The 11,854-nt window shown below is 52.0% G+C and overlaps 1 protein-coding gene across 3 annotated transcripts in view; it reads right to left on the reverse strand.

The window, feature by feature from the left end:
* LOC144729689 (uncharacterized) overlaps positions 1 to 3,660 on the reverse strand; it is a 39,752-nt gene extending 36,092 nt beyond the window's left edge. For 2 of the 3 annotated variants that reach the window (XR_013587743.1, XM_078610121.1), the window contains exons 1-2: positions 3,396 to 3,660; positions 1,818 to 1,948 (exon numbers count right to left, since the gene is read on the reverse strand). The gene's annotated coding sequence lies outside the window, so the exon portion shown is untranslated. The remainder of the gene's footprint in view (positions 1 to 1,817; positions 1,949 to 3,395) is intronic. The other variant, XM_078610120.1, reaches the window with a different exon arrangement.
* Positions 3,661 to 11,854: the final 8,194 nt, after the last annotated feature.

The raw sequence follows: 11,854 nt of genomic DNA on the forward strand, positions 1-11,854 counted from the left end.
AATGTGGTTGACATGGGCCCTGGCTCAAGGAAAAAAAGGTCCTCCCCCCCCACCCATGCACAATTTCCCACATTCCACCCCCTTCACCCCCCCCACCGTGTCCCTCTTTGTAGCCCAGCATCCGGCCCCACCTTGGGCCTAGTGAACCCCGGTGCAGTTGCACCGCCTGCACACTCGGTCGCTACTCCACGATGGTGTTTTTTGCGAAAGGCAGAAAAATGCGTTCGGGGACTAACTGGCAATGTCGAAGTCTGCTGGCTACGACGAGAGGGCTTCAGGAGGGGCGGTTCGTCCAGTTTTGCTGTTCCTCTCCCCAGTTAAAGGAGCGCGGACTCCAGTGGTATACCATTTGGGACCATAGTTTGGGTTGCATGGACACAATCGCACTAAAGTTGTCTTTAATCTTCCATTCGTGAAGGAGATGTGGCGCCTATTGTTGATGTTCTGATTAAGTTACTCCGCTGATAAGACCATTTGGGAGAAGGGCAGCGTTAGTCTTAGCCTCACACTTTACAACGTCTTCTAAAGGTGGCGCGGTGGTCACTCAAAGGGAAGGCCATACAAAAGTTTACATCGTGAAACTTGTTTCCTGGACAAGTCCCCTCCAGCTCGCAGTTGCACCGCCCGATGAGTTACGTGCGGACCAATGCAATTTGAGCCAGTTAAAAATAAAAACCAATGACCTAAAATGTCTAACCATCTTAGTATTGTTATTTTGGGTTTGAACAAGTCAGAAACTGAATGTTCAAGCTTAAATAAGGAGACGGCCTGGGGCATGAACGAACACATCGCGGCGACAAGGGAAGAAGATGACATATGGACGAGGCCGCTGACAGAATGGCAGCCGGAGGAGAAAACGCGCCTGGCAGTACGACCGCCGCGGAGATGGAGCGATGAGATGAGCTCACGTGCAGGAGCAATGCGGATTGTGGAATCGCAGGACCTAACGGCTGGCGACGGCGGTGGCATTTTTATCATCCAGTAGCGGATAGGCAATGGCTCAATGATGATGATTGACATCGTGTATTTACGTGTAACTAGCACACAGGAATTGAGCCCCCGCTCCGAACACACTCTGTGCTTCAAGGATATGTTACTAGGCAACGGGATGGTAGTACACGATTTTACTTTGTATAACCAGGTTCAAAAATTAAAGCGACGAGGATAGTCTCATTTGCAAGTGTGACCTAGGCCAACAAAAATTACAAAAATCAATTGCGCAAAAGTACAACTAAGCAAATAGAAATTTGAGTTTTAAAAAACACAACCGAATAGAAATCAAACAAATCATTTGGCGAAACTGCGTTGGCAGTGGTGCACAATTAACATAAAACGTCAAAACATTCGTCCGTAACACTAGCATCAAGAGAAAGGCAATACGTGGTGGGCGACGTTTCGCGCAACGGACCATCTCGTTTGTGTGCTATGAAGAAGGGCGACTGCCTGGAACGTCGTTTAAGGCCGCACGCAAAGGTTATTGCCGAATGCGTTGTGTTATTTTAAGTCAAAATTTAGAGCGTGGCAACTGCGGCACACACGGGTATCATGTACACACGTATACACTTACTGTACTTGTCATTATAAACAATGCGCGCACCATTGCGTGATATCAATAACCATATTATCGCAAATATTGCGGATTTAACTCTCCAACGCTGAAGTGTGTAACTAATTGGCACGTGTCGTTTACGTGACAAACCTTACTAGCCGTGTCGGGTGGTGTGGAGGGTTACGACACAACATTTATACGTACGCGATCTAACCCCAAAAAAAACAACCTTATTCTAATCCACATCATATTACGTTCAGAAACTCACGACAATCGTTGAGACGCTTTATCCGCAGGTTCACATCTTCTATTGCCCAGCAATCGTCGTCATCGTCTTCTTCTTCACGCACCGAGGTGGCCCACTCCGACGATCCGATTCCATGCCGGGGCGATGGAACTCTAAAAACACCGTTGACGAAACAGAGCAGCAATCAAGCCACCCCCAAACACCGAAATAAACTCGCGACACGGGAGGAATGGGATGCTGGGTTGGTTGGTGGTGGTGGTGGCCAGCCCTGACCACCCCCACCACCCCCACACCACGCCTTACTCCACTCGGGATAAACACCGCTGATGTTTACTTTGAGATTGCCATTGACGTTGGGCCGCCGGCAATGAAGGGGCCGAAAATTTGGGGGGGTGAGTGGGAAAAAATACCAACCCCCCAAATTGCCCAACGAGCCCTTCCTGTCACCCGCTATGCTCGTCTGCCCCTCCACCTGCCCTTCCTGCCCTGCCACCTGCCCTTCCACCCGCCCCTCTGCCTTGCCCACTGCCTTGTCCTTCCACCCGCCCCTCTGCCTTGCCCACTGCCTGGTCTCCGACCTGCTCGCCACCCCGTGTGCCCGCACGTCTCTGTCCGTCACCACCCACACCACCCTCACCACCCACACCACCCACACCACCCTCACCACCCACACCACCCTCACCACCCACACCACCCTCACCACCCACACCACCCTCACCACCCTCACCACCCACACCACCCTCACCACCCTCACCACCCACACCACCCACACCACCCTCACCACCCACACCACCCTCAACACCCTGACCACCCTCACCACCCTCTCCACCCTCTCCACCCACACCACCCTCACCACCCTCACCACCCACACCACCCTCACCACCCACACCACCCTCACCACCCTCACCACCCTCACCACCCTCTCCACCCACACCACCCTCACCACCCACACCACCCTCACCACCCACACCACCCTCACCACCCACACCACCCTCACCACCCTCACCACCCACACCACCCTCACCACCCTCACCACCCACACCACCCTCACCACCCACACCACCCTCAACACCCTGACCACCCTCACCACCCTCTCCACCCACACCACCCACACCACCCTCACCACCCACACCACCCTCACCACCCTCACCACCCACACCACCCTCACCACCCTCACCACCCACACCACCCTCACCACCCACACCACCCTCAACACCCTCACCACCCTCTCCACCCTCACCACCCTCACCACCCACACCACCCTCACCACCCTCACCACCCACACCACCCTCACCACCCACACCACCCTCACCACCCACACCACCCTCACCACCCACACCACCCTCACCACCCACACCACCCTTACCACCCACACCACCCTCAACACCCTGACCACCCTCACCACCCTCTCCACCCTCTCCACCCACACCACCCTCACCACCCACACCACCCTCACCACCCTCACCACCCTCACCACCCACACCACCCACCCCACCCTCCCCCACCACCCTCACCACCCTCCCTCAAGCCGCCTCCTGCCAGTATCTCCGAGTGTAACGTGTGTCCCCGCGAGTCCGTGTCTCGCCACGTGTCACTTGCCTCCGGGGCAGGATCTCCCTGTCGCCCCGTCTCTCACTCCGCCCGCTGTGTGATCCGTCCCGACTGTCCGCGTCTCACCCCCCCCCGCCCGGGGGGGTCTCCCAAAGTGTCTCCGTCTGTCCACGTGTCTCCACGTGTCTGCGCGTGTCTCAACGTCTGTCTCGCCACGCGTCTCTCTGTCGTCTCCCGACTCCCTCTCTCTTCCCTGCCTGTGTGTGTGTGTCTGTCCGTGTCCCCGTGTCTCCGTGTGTCCCCCCCCACCCCGTGTCTCCCCGAGCCTCCCCGCGTCTCCCCCCCCTCCTCCTCCTCCCGCTGGGAGGTGAAACGCCGAGCGCTTCCGTGTGACGCCCGTTGCGCGGTGACGTCACGACGCACTCCGCGACGTCCGTTGCGCGGCGACGTCACGACGCACGCCGCGCGTCCGCTGCGCGGTGACGTCACGACGCACGCCGCGGCGTCCGCTGCGCGGGAACGTCACGACGCACACCGCGGAGTCCGTTGCGCGGTGACGTCACGACGCACGCCGCGGCGTCCGTTGCGCGAGGAACGTCACGACGCACGCCGCGGAGTCCGTTGCGCGGTGACGTCACGACGCACGCCGCGGCGTCCGTTGCGCGGTGACGTCATCGCGTTCGAAGACGGCTGAGCGAGGGATTTTTGTTCGTCGATCAACGATCGGGATGGCTGGGGATCATCGCACACCAACAGGTGTTATAGGTTATGTTGTCAGCAAGGGTTATACATTGCAACAACAACAACATCCATTGCCGTGCCGTACTATGGGACCGTCCATATATGACGCCACGCACCTGGGGGGGGGGGGGGGTCAGACATTTGTGACGATGTGTGACGAGGGGGAGGGAGGTTTGATAAATATGACGTCACATCAAAATGCGCAACTTTAAATTAATATAGACAGCACGTTATACTTAATTAAATAGACTTTCTAATACATTTTTCTCCTACAACATCAGAGTGCAGCGCCACGTTAAACACGCACTACAATGACAATAGTTCAAAGCGATTTGAAGCATGTTTTATTTTGGGGGGGGGGGGGCAGAGCTTTGTGACGTCATATTTGAGAGAGAGTGGGGGGTCTGACTTTTTGTGACGCCGTGTGACGAAGGGGGTGTGGGGGGGGGGTCAAAAATCGTCCTAAATCGCGTGACGTCATTTATGGACGGCCCCTATCCGCCCTTCAACTCGCACCACCGTCCATCGTGGCTTGAAGTTCGGTCAGATAGCGACCCCCTCTCGGGAGGGGCACTCATCCAGCAGTGGATTTAACAAAACGACTGTGCGCCAGTGCACGTGGTTCGTCTTCGAATGCGGCCGGGCGCGTTGCTGGCCACACACAGCCCCCTCGTGTGTGCAATTGCCCCCTCTACAGTCTGTTCAAGGCTACAATCCGGGGTGTGGGGGGGGGGTCCCTTTTGCCTTGATATTTGTCATTCCAGCATCGCCTGCTTTAAACAAACGATGCTGGATCATCACCGTCCCAGAATGCACACCAGGACGATGCTGATATAACAACAACGCCAGTGCGCTCGTGTGTGTGTGTGTGCAAGTTGTGTGTTTGTGTGACAAGCCTCGTTATCTTGTTTATCGATCATAAAAAGAGACAAAAGCTGCGAACACCGACCACGGATGACATCGGTGTTTCTAGTGATGATCGAACTTCGTCTTTGGCCATCCCCTTAATTCTCGGTCGAAAACACAACGCGCTGTGCCTGTGTGTACGTGGTGTAGCATCAACACCGAGAGAGAGAGAGAGAGACAAAGGCGTGTCGACAATAAAGGTGGGGGGGGGGGCACACGCAAATCGTCGCTACTATTATCACCATCCGCGTCATGCCATGGCCTACGTGCGTCTGGGAGGGCGCACGTGGACTTCAGCACCGTGCTAATGGCTCTCTCGCCCCGCCTGTGTCTGTGTGAACACCCGAGTTATGCAGGTGTGAGACCACCCACACATACCTGTGTGGGTGTGGTGTGTGGTGTCTGTGTGTGGGGGGGGGGGTGTGTGTGGTGTCTGTGGTGAGTGTGTGAGGTGTGCGTGGTGAGTCCGTGTGTGGTGTCTGTGTGGGGGGGGGGCGGTGGTGTGTGTGGTGTGTGTGGTGTCTGTGGTGAGTGTGCGTGTGTGGTGTCTGTGTTGTGTCTGTGGTGAGTGTGCGTGTGTGGTGTCTGTGTGTGGGGGGGGGCGGTGGTGTGTGTGCGTGTGGTGTCTGTGGTGAGTGTGTGTGTGAGGTGTGTGGTGAGTGTGCGTGTGTGGTGTCTGTGTGGGGGGGGGGGGGGACGGTGGTGTGTGTGCGTGTGGTGTCTGTGGTGAGTGTGCGTGTATGGTGTCTGGTGAGTGTGCGTGTGTGGTGTCTGTGTGGGGGGGGGGGGGGGGGGCGGTGGTGTGTGTGCGTGTGGTGTGTGTGTGGTGTCTGTGGTGAGTGTGTGAGGTGTGTGTGGTGAGTGTGCGTGTGTGGTGTCTGTGTGGGGGGGGGGGGACGGTGGTGTGTGTGGTGTGTGTGGTGTCTGTGGTGAGTGTGCGTGTGTGGTGTCTGTGTTGTGTCTGTGGTGAGTGTGCGTGTGTGGTGTCTGTGGGTGGGGGGGGGGGCGGTGGTGTGTGTGGTGTGGTGTCTGTGGTGAGTGTGTGTGGTGTGGTGTGTGTGGTGAGTGTGTGTGGTGTGTGTGGTGTCTGTGGTGAGTGTGCGTGTGTGGTGTCTGTGGTGAGTGTGCGTGTGTGGTGTCTGTGTGGGGGGGGGGGCGGTGGTGTGTGTGGTGTGGTGTCTGTGGTGAGTGTGTGTGGTGTGATGTGTGTGGTGAGTGTGTGTGGTGTGTGTGGGGGGCGGTTGTGAGTGTGCGTGTGGTGTGTGTGTGGGGGGGGTGCGGTCGTGTGTGTGTGGTGTGTGCGTGTGGTGTTTGTGGTGAGTGTGCGTGTGGTGTCTGTGGTGAGTGTGCGTGTGTGGTGTCTGTGTGGGGGGGGGGGGGCGGTGGTGTGTGTGGTGTGGTGTCTGTGGTGAGTGTGTGTGGTGTGGTGTGTGTGGTGAGTGTGTGTGGTGTGTGTGGGGGGCGGTTGTGAGTGTGCGTGTGGTGTGTGTGTGGGGGGGTGCGGTCGTGTGTGTGTGGTGTGTGCGTGTGGTGTTTGTGGTGAGTGTGCGTGTGGTGTCTGTGGTGAGTGTGCGTGTGTTGCGTGTGGTGAGTGTGCGTGTGGTGTGTGGTGGGAAGCGGTGGCGTGTGTGGTGTTTGTGGTGAGTGTGCGTGTGGTGTCTGTGGTGAGTGTGGTGAGTGTGCGTGTGGTGGGGAGCGGTGGCGTGTGTGGTGTTTGTGGTGAGGGTGCGTGTGGTGAGTGTGGTGAGTGTGCGTGTGGTGTCTGTGGTGAGTGTGGTGAGTGTGCGTGTGGTGTGTGTGGGGGGTGAACGGTCGTGTGGGGAGCGGTGGTGTCTGTGGTGAGTGTGCGTGTGGTGTGTGTGTGGTGTGGTGTTTGTGGTGAGTGTGTGTGTGGTGTCTGTGGAGGGGGAGCGGTGGTGTGTGGGGGGGAGCGGTGGCGTGTGTGGTGTCTGTGGTGTGTGTGGTGTCTGTGGTGAGTGTGCGTGTGGTGTGTGGTGTGTGTGTTTGGTGTCTGTGGTGAGTATGCGTGTGGTGTATGCGTGTGGTGTGTGTGTGGTGTTTGTGGTGAGTATGCGTGTGGTGTGTGCGTGTGGTGTTTGTGGTGAGTGTGCGTGTGGTGTGTGTGTGTAGTGTTTGTGGCGAGTGTGGTGTTTGTGGTGAGTGTGCGTGTGGTGTGTGTGTGTAGTGTTTGTGGCGAGTGTGGTGTTTGTGGTGAGTGTGCGTGTGGTGTGTGCGTGTGGTGTTTGTGGTGAGTGTGCGTGTGGTGTGTGTGTGTAGTGTTTGTGGCGAGTGTGGTGTTTGTGGTGAGTGTGCGTGTGTGTGTGTAGTGTTTGTGGCGAGTGTGGTGTTTGTGGTGAGTATGCGTGTGGTGTGTGCGTGTGGTGTTTGTGGTGAGTGTGCGTGTGGTGTGTGTGTGTAGTGTTTGTGGCGAGTGTGGTGTTTGTGGTGAGTGTGCGTGTGGTGTGTGTGTGTAGTGTTTGTGGCGAGTGTGGTGTTTGTGGTGAGTGTGCGTGTGGTGTGTGTGTGTAGTGTTTGTGGCGAGTGTGGTGTTTGTGGTGAGTGTGCGTGTGGTGTGTGTGGAGGGGAAGCGGTGGTGTTAGCGATTATCGCGCTGCGCTACGAACCGGGGGACCCGTGTTCGATTCCCGCTCACGGACGATTGTCTGAACCGGTTCTGGGCCTCCCCTAGGTCGACTCGGCCTTAAATGAGTACCCGGTGCAGTGTGTCAACATCGCCACCGGGGAGACAAAGGCGGCCGGGCGTGGCGCTGGCCACCCACCCCCTCGTGTGCCACAGTGCCGGCCTTCATAGGTGCTCGTTAACAGCACTTGCCCCAACAGTTTGTTGAGGCTGCACGGGTACAGACGTTTAGCAGTGTAGTGTTTATCGCACTGCGAACCTGGCACCCCGAGTTCGATTCCTGCTCGTGGCCAATTCCAGTGACGATTCTTTGAACCGGTCCTGGACCTCCCCCCCTACCTAGGTTTTGATGCTCCTACTGATACTCCTGCTGTTATGGAGTGACTCATGCAGCCAGATATGGCTGCAACGTTTGGTAGTACATGTTATGGATATTGTTTATTGTAAAATTTCAATCACAGTTCCTATGATCACTGTTACATTGCTTTTATAGCTTAATTTTGGTGATTTCGAAAACGTTTCGGTTTAGCCATATTTGTTTGTTGTATGACAGAGTTAGACTGGTAACTTTAATCTAAATTGTCTTATGGTTGTTATTGTTTGACTTGCATCCCACTGGGATTTTTGCACACAGCGTTGATATACGGTCCTTTTTCTGGAAGTCTTTGCTGTTTTTTCCTGGATTTTTCTGTTTGCGCGTAGTCACTTTAAGATGTTTTCTTGTTAAATCCTTTATATTAAGTTCGCTTGCTTGCTTGCTTGCGTGCTTGCTTGCTTGCGTGCTTGCTTGCTTGCGTGCTTGCTTGCGTGCTTGCTTGCTTACGACCGTGCAAATCTTTCGGTCGTTTTTTAACCCACTTCCCGTGATCCAATCGAGCTGACATTTTCCACACAGACTCGTTGTGCGAGACAATTAATGTTCGTGAAAAAAAATTCCCAAAATTTTACACTTTTTAGGCAAAAAAATTTTATTTTACATATATTCAAATAGAACTCATTCATGGCTTTGGCTGAACGTCACAGTATAAGAGCCCAGAGCGTAACCCCTCCACAGGCCGTGGCGGAGTAGCGCAGTTGGTAGCGCCCTCGCTTCCCATGCCAAAGGTCGCGGGATCGATCCCCGCGTCCTCCACAGGCGAATATATTTTTAAATCCTTTATATTAAGTTCGCTTGCTTGCTTAGGACCGTGCAAATCTTTCGCTCGTGTTTTACCCCACTTCCCGTGATCCAATCGAGCTGACATTTTCCACACAGACTCGTTGTGTGTGACAATTAATTTTCGTGAAAAAAAAATTCCAAAATTTTACACTGTTTAGGGAAAACAAATTAAATATTTAATTACCAATTGCTTAATGGTGGCAGACAATCATCTGACCCATAGGTGGCAGCCATCTCAAGCCAGAGGACGAGAGGACTCTAGCCGCCACGCATATAAAGGATTTATAGTGAAAAACTTTGTTTTTACGGGTTTACTTGTTCATGTTTTTGTTTGTTGCTGTTGCACCCGATTGAAGAGCCGAATGGCTCACAGGGCTATACCAAATAAATGAAACTGAAAACTGAAGGTGTGTGAACATCGCCACTGGGGAGACAAAGGCCTCTGGGCGTGTGCCGTGCCGGCCTTTATGGGTGCTCGCTAACAGCACTTGCTCAACAATTCTTGTTGATGGCTGTAGGGTGAAATCTTTTGTCTGTTGTTGTTGTCGCCGTTTGTGTGTGTGTAAAGATCACGGCCAGACATCAACACGCGAACCCTCTCTTGCGTAACACAACGAGTTTGATCATTATACTTCCCAGCAAAGGAGTATGTTTGACAAGCTCTGACTTTGTGGATGTGACCCATGATACAATTGGCCTGGAAAGGCCAAACGGCTGATGAACTCAAACATATAAAAACTGTACTTTCAATAAAACACAGAATATATAGCCACGTTTGAGTATAATACAAGGGGTATAATAATCACATTGCCATCAGCCACTGTCAATCAACTGCTGGATGAAGGCCTCCCTTAAGCCGTCGCCACACCTTGACCCAAGCCCACTTACGTTCCTTAAGAGCAATATAATGACTAGGGTGTGTTCACATATATCTAGATACTACTACTATTGTGTGTAGGGTGTGTAGGCATATATGTAGATACTACTGACTATTGTATGTAGGATGTGTAGGCATATATGTAGATACTACTACTATTGTATATAGGCATATATGTAGATACTACTACTTTTGTATGTAGGTATATATGTAGATACTACTCATGATTGTGTGTGTGTAGGGGTCCACTTAGATTGAGACCTTCTAAAAGGCTATCATTTAGTTGACGAACAAACGGAACGCCGGGCCTTTATAATAGACGCTACACGAAACTATCTGAGAAGTTACGTTTAATGTTCGGGATAAATCACAGAGGAATCGAACATTTGATGATAAGGCGTCTCCCACCGGTCTCAATGCACTGGCTGTAACGCTTGAACTCTCTTCCACGGCCCACTTGCCTGCTCAATCGCCCGACGACGGTGACTAGATGTAATACACATCAGTGGGGTACATATTCTTGGTTCTTTCGGTAAAGTCACGTCGAAGGGAAATAAAAAAAAATTATGTTTTATTCTTTTATTTTATTCATATTCTTGGTTCTTTCGGCAAAGTCAGTAGAAGGGAAATAATAAAGTAATACATTTTTTTGGGTTCTTTCGGTAAAGTCACGTAGAAGGGAAATAACATAAAATAAAAAAAAATATTTTTTGTTTTATTTTTATATTTTATTTTATTCATATTCTTTGTTCTTTCGGTAAAGTCACGTAGAAGGGAAATAATAAAATTAAAAAAATATTTTTTTTATGTAAAAAGTTTTATTATTTTATTATTTCCCTTCTACGTGACTTTATCAAAAAAACCAAGACCATGAATCCCTGCAGTCACGAAAGCTTTCAATCGAAATCAGTGGGGTATCTATAAATATATCACCCTGCGTATATGTTACACAACTTGACCATGTCTCACTTGTTTATCCATTATTTTCTCGACAACACTCAATGATTATTTTATAGGCAGACTCGAGGAAGGTCTTCAACGGAACAGGGGCAGGAAGTCGACAGCACGGACATCTGTGTGGCGGAAGAGTTCCAGGCTTGAGAGGGCAACAGCGGAGATTCCACCTCCCGGCAACAATTTCCAAGATTGGTTCGATCCGGTCACGCCGTGATGATATTTATGCATCGTGAAGTCAAAAACAGCCCGTGTTAAATTGTCCACGCCGAACAGTAAATGTGCGGTGCAGACATATCTAACTTAATGGACCATATCTCCGAGGTAAAAATAAATCTTAATCCGAGCCCATTCCATGAGGCATGAATGCTATCAGCACACACATCAGCCACACACCTCCCTAACATAGATAAACAAACGCGAGGAATTGGCAACGCTTATTCACTCGAGCTGAAAGCGTTTATGAATCAGCTCCGTCTGCCTCCGATGTACCGGGAGGAAATTCTGCATCTCGTAAACATGTGCTAATGTGTAACTAAACACGAGTGTAAAATTTTGGTGCTTTTAAGGACGCGTGCCCTATTGGAAACCGGCCAAATCTACCACCAACAACAGCGACGACGACTATTTGCAAATATGCAAACACACGTGTTACCCTGCCAGACATCCTTCGGCCTCCATCCTGAAAATTAAGCAATGAAACACTTCCAAAGACAAAGCCGCACGTTGGAAAGCGTGACATAATCAATCGGTATGGCAAGAATCGTCCTAATCTTTGTTTAAATCCATTTGGGTTTCACGGCTTAAAGCGCCACCTGGCGGCCACACTGCTCCAATGCCGCTCAGTTCAAGTCACCGTCCATGAATTTTGATTTAAAGCTTTCGTGACTGCAGGGATTCATCTTCTTGGTTCTTTCGGTAATGTCACGTAGAATGACAGACTCTGTCTTCTCGACAGACCTGCTCTTCACCTGAGGACGGCTGCTTGCGTTGTGGCCGAAACGTCGTGAGAATTAATTTATTATGTTTTATTTTTATTATTTTATTACTTCCATTCTACGTCACCGTCCATGTTTACAGAGCTCGCAGCTTCCAATGGAGATGTGTCAACGCCGTACAGCCGAGTCGGTGTGCGCGATGCCGTGCGGTATCATTTGGTAACGTGAAATATAATAATAAGCCCGACCCTGCTGATGAAATTCTGAAGGTCAAAACCGGTATTTACTTAA

Source organism: Lampetra planeri, chromosome 33 (genome assembly GCF_965212315.1).
Source record: "Lampetra planeri chromosome 33, kcLamPlan1.2.h2, whole genome shotgun sequence".
NCBI lineage: Eukaryota > Metazoa > Chordata > Hyperoartia > Petromyzontiformes > Petromyzontidae > Lampetra > Lampetra planeri.